A 9,676-nucleotide genomic window follows, 5' to 3' on the forward strand; every position below is an offset into this window, starting at 1 on the left:
TATCACCAGGTTACTACCATCTATCACCAGGTTACTACCATCTATCACCAGGTTACTACCATCTATCACCAGGTTACTACCATCTATCTCCTGGTTACTACCATCTATCTCCAGGTTACTACCATCTATCACCTGGTTACTACCATCAGGTTACTCTGGTTACTCACCAGGTTACTACCATCTATCACCAGGTTACTACCATCTATCAGGTTACTACCCTGGTTACTACCATCTATCTCCTGGTTACTACCATCTATCTCCAGGTTACTACCATCTATCACCTGGTTACTACCATCTATCACCTGGTTACTACCATCTATCTCCTGGTTACTACCATCTATCTCCTGGTTACTACCATCTATCTCTGGTTACTACCATCTATCACCTGGTTACTACCATCTATCTCCTGGTTTTACCAGGTTACTACCATCTATCTCCAGGTTACTACCATCTATCACCTGGTTACTACCATCTATCTCCTGGTTACTACCATCTATCTCCAGGTTACTACCATATATCTCCTGGTTACTACCATCTATCTCCAGGTTACTACCATCTATCTCCAGGTTACTACCATCTATCTCCCTGGTTTACTACCATTTATCACCAGGTTACCACCATCTATCACCCCAGGTTACTACCATCTATCTCCAGTTACTACCATCTATCTCCTGGTTACTACCATCTATCACCAGGTTACTACCATCTATCTCTGGTTATACCATGCTCTCTTTAACCATCTATCTCCTGGTTACTACCAATCACCTGGTTTACACCTGGTTACTACCAGCTCACCTGGTTAACCATCTATCTTGGTTACTATCATCTATCACCTGGTTACTAATCTATCCAAGGTTTACCATCTATCACCAGGTTACTACCATCTATCTCCTGGTTACTACCATCTATCTCCTGGTTACTACCATCTATCACCTGGTTTACACCTGGTTACTACCATCTATCACCTGGTTACTACCATCTATCTCCCCTGGTTACTATCATCTATCACCTGGTTACTACCATCTATCAGGTTACTATCATCTATCACCAGGTTACTACCATCTATCACCAGGTTACTACCATCTATCACCAGGTTACTACCATTATCTCCTGGTTGCTACCATCTATCTACTGGTTACTGCCATCTATCTCCAGGTTATACCATCTATCTCTGGTTTACACCAGGTTACCATCTATCCAGGTTACTACCATCTATCAAGGTTACTACCATCTATCTTAGTTACAAGGATCTATCTCCTGGTTACTACCATCTATCACCTGGTTTACACCTGGTTACTACCATCTATCACCTGGTTGTTACCATCTATCTCTGGTTACTATCATCTATCACCTGGTGTGGCACCATCTATCACCAGGTTACTACCATCTGGTGTGGTTACTACCATCTATCTCCTGTGTTACTACCATCTATCACCAGTGTTTACTACCATCTATCACCAGGTTCATCTATCACCTGGTTACTACCATCTATCACCTGTTTACTACCATCTATCACCTGGTTACTACCATCTATCACTCACCTGGTTACTACTTCAGAACAGTTTTCATCTGTGCAATTTTGAGCCTGGCTCTGCTGATGCTCCACAGACAGAGTCTAAAGAAGGCCAGTTTTGTGCTTCTTTAATTAGAAAACAGTTCTCAGATGTGTTAACATAATTGCAAAGGGTTTTCTAATCATCAATTAGCCTTTTAAAATGATAAACTTGGATTAGCTAACACAACGTGTCATTGGAACACAGGAGTGATGGTTGCTGATAATGGTCCTCTAATGGAATATCTACTGAACGTACAAACATCAGTCGTTTCCAGCTACAATAGTCATTTACAACATTAACAATGTCTACACTGTATTTCTGATCAATTTGATGTTATTTTAATGGACAAAATTTGTTTTTTTCTTTGAGAAAAACCAGGATTCTAAGTGACCCCCCAACTTTTGAATGTTAGTATAATGTGCGTGCGTGCGTGCGTGCGTGCGTGCGTGTGTAATGAGTGGGTACATGGTTGTGAATGTTTTCTGTCCAGATATAGGGGAGGTAATGGTTTCCCCCAGACACACTATATGGGGAGGTAATGGAGGCCTATGGGGATATTGGGGAGGTAACAGAGACAGAGGGTAATGAGTCCAGATATAGGGGAGGTAATGACAGGGTAAGACACAGTCCAGATACAGGGTAATGAGAAGGTAATGTAGTCCAGATATGGGAGGTAATGGCTGTTCAGATATTGGGAGGTAATGAGGAGGGTAATGGAGTCCAGATATAGGGGAGGTAATGTAGTAATCCAGATATAGGGGAGGTAATGAGGAGGGTAATGGAGTCCAGATATAGGGGGGAGGTAATGTAGGCCAGATATTGGGGAGGTAATGAGGAGGGTAATGGAGTCCAGATATTGGGAGGTAATGAGGAGGGGAATGTAGTCCAGATATAGGGGAGGTAATGTAGTCCAGATATAGGGGAGGTAATGAGGAGGGTAATGGAGTCCAGAGGTAAGTCCAGGTAATGGAGTCCAGATATAGGGGAGGTAATGAGGAGGCAATGTAGTCCAGATATAGGGGAGGTAATGGAGTCCAGATATTGGGGAGGTAATGAGGAGGGTAATGGAGTCCAGATATAGGGGAGGTAATGTAGTCCAGATATGGGGAGGTAATGAGGAGGGTAATGGAGTCAGATATAGGGGAGGTAATGAGGAGGGTAATGTAGTCCAGATATTGGGGAGGTAATGAGGAGGGTAATGTAGTCCAGATATAGGGGAGGTAATGAGGGATGTAATGTAGTCCAGATATAGGGGGAGGTAATGTAGTCCAGATATAGGGGAGGTAATGAGGAGGGTAAGTCAGATATAGGGAGGTAATGTAGTCCAGATATAGGGGAGGTAATGAGGAGGGTAATGGAGTCCAGATATAGGGGAGGTAATGAGGAGGGGAATGTAGTCCAGATAGGGGAGGTAATGTAGTCCAGATATAGGTAATGGGGAGGGTAATGAGGAGATATAATGGAGTCCAGATATTGGGGAGGGGGAGGTAATGAGCAGGGTAATGGAGTCCAGATATAGGTAATGGGGGGGTAATCAAGTCCAGATGGGGATAATGAGGAGGTAATGGAGTCAGATATGGGGGGAGGTAATGAGGAGGGCAATGGAGTCCAGATATAGGGGAGGTAATGGAGTCCAGATATAGGGGAGGTAATGAGGAGGGTAATGGAGTCCAGATATAGTGAGGAGGGTAATGGAGTAATGTATGAAATGGAGCCATATATAGGGGGAGGTAATGAGTCCAGATAGGGTAATGGAGTCCAGATATAGGGGAGGTAATGAGGAGGGGTAATGGAGTCAGATATAGGGAGGTAATGTAGTCCAGATATAGGGGAGGTAATGAGGAGGCAATGGAGTCCAGATATAGGGGAGGTAATGTGGTCCAGATATAGGGAGGTAATGAGCAGGGTAATGGAGTCCAGATATAGGGGGGAGGTAATGGAGTCCAGATATATGGGGAGGTAATGGAGTCCAGATATAGGGGAGGTAATGAGGAGGGCAATGGAGTCCAGATATAGGGGATTAATGTAGTCCAGATATAGGGGAGGTAATGAGGAGGGTAATGGAGTCCAGATATATGGGGGGAGGTCCAGAATAGGGGGGTTAATGTAGTCCAGATATTGGGGAGGTAATGAGAAGGGGGGTCCAGATATGGAGGTAATGGAGTCCAGATATAGGGGGGAGGTAATGAGGAGGGTAATGGAGTCCAGATATAGGGGAGGGTAATGGGAGGTAATGGAGTCCAGATATAGGGGAGTTAATGAGTCCAGGTAATAGGGGTAATGGAGTCCAGATATAGGGGAGGTAATGAGAAGGGCAATGGAGTCCAGATATAGGGGATGAAATGGAGTCCAGATATAGGGGAGGTAATGAGGAGGGCAATGGAGTCCAGATATAGGGGATGAAATGGAGTCCAGATAGGGGAGGTAATGGAGTCCAGATATAGGGGAGGTAATGGAGTCCAGATATAGGGGAGGTAATGTAGTCCAGATATAGGGGGGGGAGGTAATGAGGGAGGTAATGGAGTCCAGATATAGGGAGGTTAATGTAGTCCAGATATAGGGGAGGTAATGAGCAGGGTAATGGAGTCCAGATATAGGGGAGTTAATGGAGTCCAGATATAGGGGAGGTAATGGAGTCCAGATATAGGGGAGGTAATGAGGAGGGCAATGGAGTCCAGATATATGGGGAGGTAATGGAGTCCAGATATAGGGGGTTAATGTAGTCCAGATATTGGGGAGGTAATGAGGGGGTAATGGAGTCCAGATATATGGGGAGGCAATGGAGTCCAGATATAGGGGAGTTAATGTAGTCCAGATATACGGGAGGTAATGAGGAGGCAATGGAGTCCAGATATAGGGGAGGTAATGGAGTCCAGATATAGGGGAGGTAAGGAAGAGGGTAATGGAGTCCAGATATAGGGGAGGTAATGGAGTCCAGATATAGGGAGGTAATGGAGTCCAGATATATGGGGAGGTAATGAGGAGGGCAATGGAGTCCAGATATAGGGGATGTAATGGAGTCCAGATATAGGGGAGGTAATGAGGGATGCAATGGAGTCCAGATATAGGGGAGGTAGATATAGGGAGTAATGAAGTCCAGATATAGGGGGAGGTAATGGAGTCCAGATATAGGGGAGGTAATGTAGTCCAGATAGAGGGAGGTAATGAGGGAGGTAATGGAGTCCAGATATAGGGGAGTTAAGAGTCCAGATATGGGGAGGTAATGAGGGGGAAAAGTCCAGATATAGGGAGTTAATGTAGTCCAGATATAGGGGAGGTAATGGAGTCAGATATAGGGAGGTAATGAGGTAATGGAGTCAGATATATGGGGAGGTAATGAGTCCAGATATAGGGAGGTAATGGAGTCCAGATATAGGGAGGTAATGAGGGAGGTAATGGAGTCCAGATATAGGGGAGGTAATGGAGTCCAGATATAGGGGAGTATTGAATGAGTAATGGAGTCCAGATATAGGGGAGGTAATGATTCCAGGTATAGGGAGGTAATGGAGTCCAGATATAGGGGGAGGTAATGGAGTCCAGATATAGGGGAGGTAATGGAGTCCAGATATAGGGGAGGTATTGAATGAGATAATCCAGATATAGGGGGAGTCCAGGTATAGGGAGGTAATGGATTCCAGGTATAGGGGAGGTAATGGGTCAGATATAGGGATGGGGAGGTAATGGAGTCCAGATATAGGGAGGTAATGGAGTCCAGATATGGGGAGGTAATGAGGGTAATGGAGTCAGATATAGGGAGGTAATGAGACAACCAGATATACAGTAAGTTAGTATAGTTCAGATAGCTAGGTGGGGGTAATATCACAGATATTAGGTTAGTAATGGGATTCAGAGTCCAGATATAGGGGGAGGTAATGTAGTCCACATATAGGGAGGTATTGAATTAGTATAGTCAGATGGGGAGGTAATGGTCAGGTCCAGATATGGAGGTAATGAGGAGGGTAATCAGATATAGGGGAGGTAATGAAGTCCAGATATAGGGAGGTAGAATGAGTAATGGAGTCAGGTATAGGGAGGTAATGGACAACCAGATATCACAGGAGGTGTAGTAATGGAGTCCAGGTATGAGGGGAGTAATGGAGTCCAGATATAGGGGAGGTAACCAGATATGGGGAGGTAGTTAGTATATTCAGGCTAGGTAATGACAACCACATATCAAGTAATAGTCCAGATATTGGCTAGGTGGGACCACATATCACAGTAGTTAGTATATTCAGGGAGCTAGGTGGATTCCACATATACAGTAGTTAGTATATTCAGATAGCTAGGTGGACAAGGGTATATCATATAGGTAATTCAGATAGGTAATGTGGGTCCATATATCAGATAGTATATTCAGATAGCTAGGTGGACAACCACATATCACAGTAGTTAGTATATTCAGATAGCTAGGTGGGACAACCACATATCACAGTAGTTAGTATATTCAGATAGCTAGGTGAGACAACCACATATCACAGTAGTTAGTATATTCAGATAGCTAGGTGAGACAACCACATATTACAGTATTTAGTATATTCAGATAGCTAGGTAATGTGTCAACCACATATCACAGTAGTTAGTATATTCAGATAGCTAGGTGGACAACCACATATCACAGGAGTTAGTAATTCAGATAGCTAGGTGGACAACCACATATGGGTAGTTAGTATATTCAGATATAGGGGAGGTAATGAGGTAAACCACATATTACAGTAGTTAGTATATTCAGATAGCTAGGTGTCAACCACATATCACAGTAGTTAGTATATTCAGATAGCTAGGTGGACAACCACATAATGTAGTCCAGATCAGATAGCTAGGTGGACAACCACATATCACAGTAGTTAGTATATTCAGATAGCTAGGTGAGACAACCACATATCACAGTAGTTAGTATATTCATATTCAGATAGCTAGGTGGGACAACCACATATCACAGTAGTTAGTATATTCAGATAGCTAGGTGGACAACCACATATCACAGTAGTTAGTATATTCAGATAGCTAGGTGGGACAACCACATATCACAGTAGTTAGTATATTCAGATAGCTAGGTGGGACAACCACATATCACAGTAGTTAGTATATTCAGATAGCTAGGTGAGGTAAACCACATATCACAGTAGTTAGTATATTCAGATAGCTAGGTGGGACATATCAGGTAATAGTCAGTATATCAGATAAGAGTGGACAACCACAGATATAGGGTAGTTAGTATATTAAGGGTAACAGATATTCAGGTAATTCAGATGGGGGAGCTAGGAGTGTCAACCACATATCACAGTAGTTAGTATATTCAGATAGAGGTGGGACAACCACATATCACAGTAGTGAGTATATTCATATTCAGATAGCTAGGTGAGACAACCACATATCACAGTAGTTAGTATATTCAGATAGCTGGGTGGGACAACCACATATCACAGTAGTTAGTATATTCAGATAGCTAGGTGGGACATGGACCACATATCACAGTAGTTAGTATATTCAGATAGCTAGGTGATACAACCACATATTACAGTAGTTAGTATATTCAGATAGCTAGGTGGGACAACCACATATCACAGTAGTTAGTATATTCAGATAGGGAGGTGGGACAACCACATATTACAGTAGTTAGTATATTCAGATAGCTAGGTGGACAACACATATTACAGTAGTTAGTATATTCAGATAGCTAGGTGATACAACCAGATATATCACAGTAGTTAGTATATTCAGATAGCTAGGTGGGACAACCACATATCACAGTAGTTAGTATATTCAGATAGCTAGGTGAGGACAACCACATATCACAGTAGTTAGTATATTCAGATAGCTAGGTGGGACAACCACATATCACAGTAGTTAGTATATTCAGATAGCTGGGTGGGACAACCACATATCACAGTAGTTAGTATATTCAGATAGCTAGGTGGGACAACCACATATCACAGTAGTTAGTATATTCAGATAGCTAGGTGGGACAACCACATATCACAGTAGTTAGTATATTCAGATAGCTAGGTGGGACAACCACATATCACAGTAGTTAGTATATTAATCTTCAGATAGCTAGGTGGGACAACTCCAGAGTATTTATCAGCAAATTCAGTAATAAAAGAAAAGATGCACCCAGAGTTATTTTAAGATACCTTCTTCAAAGAGCTTTCAGATGTTTTGGACAGATGAAAGATGCACTTAGTTGTCCTGATTTTAGGCTGGGCTGATTGGACTGGGCTGATTGGACTGGGCTGATTGGACTGGGCTGATTGGACTGGGCTGATTGGACTGGGCTGATTGGGATGCCAGGACAGAGAAGAGCTTGAACTGGGCTGATTGGGATGCCAGGACAGAAGAGTTTGGACTGGGCTGATTGGGATGCCAGGACAGAGAAGAGTTTGGACAGGGCTGATTGGACTGGGCTGATTGGACTGGGCTGATTGGACTGGGCTGATTGGACTGGGCTGATTGGACTGGGCTGATTGGACTGGGCTGATTGGACTGGGCTGATTGGGATGCCAGGACAGAGAAGAGTTTGGACTGGGCTGATTGGACTGGGCTGATTGGACTGGGCTGATTGGACTGGGCTGATTGGACTGGGCTGATTGGACTGGGCTGATTGGACTGGGCTGATTGGACTGGGCTGATTGGGATGCCAGGACAGAGAAGAGCTTGAACTGGGCTGATTGGGATCTGCCCAACCGTAGAGGTGGGAGGGCCTAGAGACCAGAGGTTTGAGCATAGCCTGAAGGTAGGAAGGGGCAGTTCCTCTTTCTGCTCTGTAGGTAAGCACCAAGGGTCTTGAAGATGTGTGGAGGAGCGGGGTGACATGAGAGAACTTGGGAAGGTTGACAACCGGGAAGGTTGACAACCAGGCGGGCTGCAGCATTCTGGATCAGTTTGATGGCACAAGCAGAGGAACTCAGGCAACCGAAAGTTGCAGTAGTCTAAACAGGAAATGACGAATGCCTGGATTAGGACCTGCTCCACTTCCTGTGTGAGGTAGGGTCGTACTCTACGGATGTTCCACTTCCTGTGTGAGGTAGGGTCGTACTCTACGGATGTTCCACTTCCTGTGTGAGGTAGGGTCGTACTCTACGGATGTTCCTCTTCCTGTGCGAGGTCACTGATTTGATGTTTGCGTACTCTGCGGATGTTCCACTTCCTGTGTGAGGTAGGCGCGTACTCCACGGATGTTCCTCTTCCTGTGTGAGGTAGGGTCTCTTGACTGTGTGCTTTGGTAAAAGCGTACTCTACGGATGTTCCTCTTCCTAGGAGTTGTCAGGTCTCTTCCTGTGTGAGGTAGGGTCGATACTCCACGGATGTTCCTCTTCCTGTGGGTAGAGTTCTCATGGATGCTGTAGGCACAAACCCCAGGAGAAACAGTCACTGATTTGATGTTTGTAGAAACGGGACAGGATGTTGTCCAGGATTACACAGAGGTTACAGCACTCTGGGAGGATACACCATTAAGTAGTCAACCGGGATAGAGGTCATGGAGCTAGCAGGCCTTCCCCAGGAGAAACAGCACCTCTGAGGTAATCTGTAAAACCTACAGTGAGAGACAAGAAGTACCACCTGGGTGCACTAAATTAGAAGGGTTACGGCCAACATAGCGGAGGTAATCTGTAAAACCTACAGTGAGAGACCAGAAGTACCACCTGGGTGCACTAAATTAGAAGGGTTGCGGCCAACATAGCGGAGGTAATCTGTAAAACCTACAGTGAGAGACCAGAAGTACCACCAGGGTGCACTAAATTAGAAGGGTTGCGGCCAACATAGCGGAGGTAATCTGTAAAACCTACAGTGAGAGACCAGAAGTACCACCTGGGTGCACTAAATTAGAAGGTTTGCGGCCAACATAGCGGAGGTAATCTGTAAAACCTACAGTGAGAGACCAGAAGAAAACATACTTACCAGGGCTACACTAAATGAGAATCTGTAATTAACTATGTAAGCCAACATAGCGGAGGTAATCTGTAAAAGGTAAGATAATCAGTGAGAGTGCTTGGATAACAGGTAGCATAAAAGTAGACAGTGGGTGAACTCCTATTCCTTGGATAACAAGGTAAAAGATAATCAGTGAAGTGGAACAGGTGAGAATCTGTACCTTTCCTGGATGTAAGATATTCAAGTGA

The sequence above is a fragment of the Oncorhynchus keta genome, unplaced genomic scaffold, assembly GCF_023373465.1.
Source record: "Oncorhynchus keta strain PuntledgeMale-10-30-2019 unplaced genomic scaffold, Oket_V2 Un_scaffold_8144_pilon_pilon, whole genome shotgun sequence".
Classification (NCBI taxonomy): domain Eukaryota; kingdom Metazoa; phylum Chordata; class Actinopteri; order Salmoniformes; family Salmonidae; genus Oncorhynchus; species Oncorhynchus keta.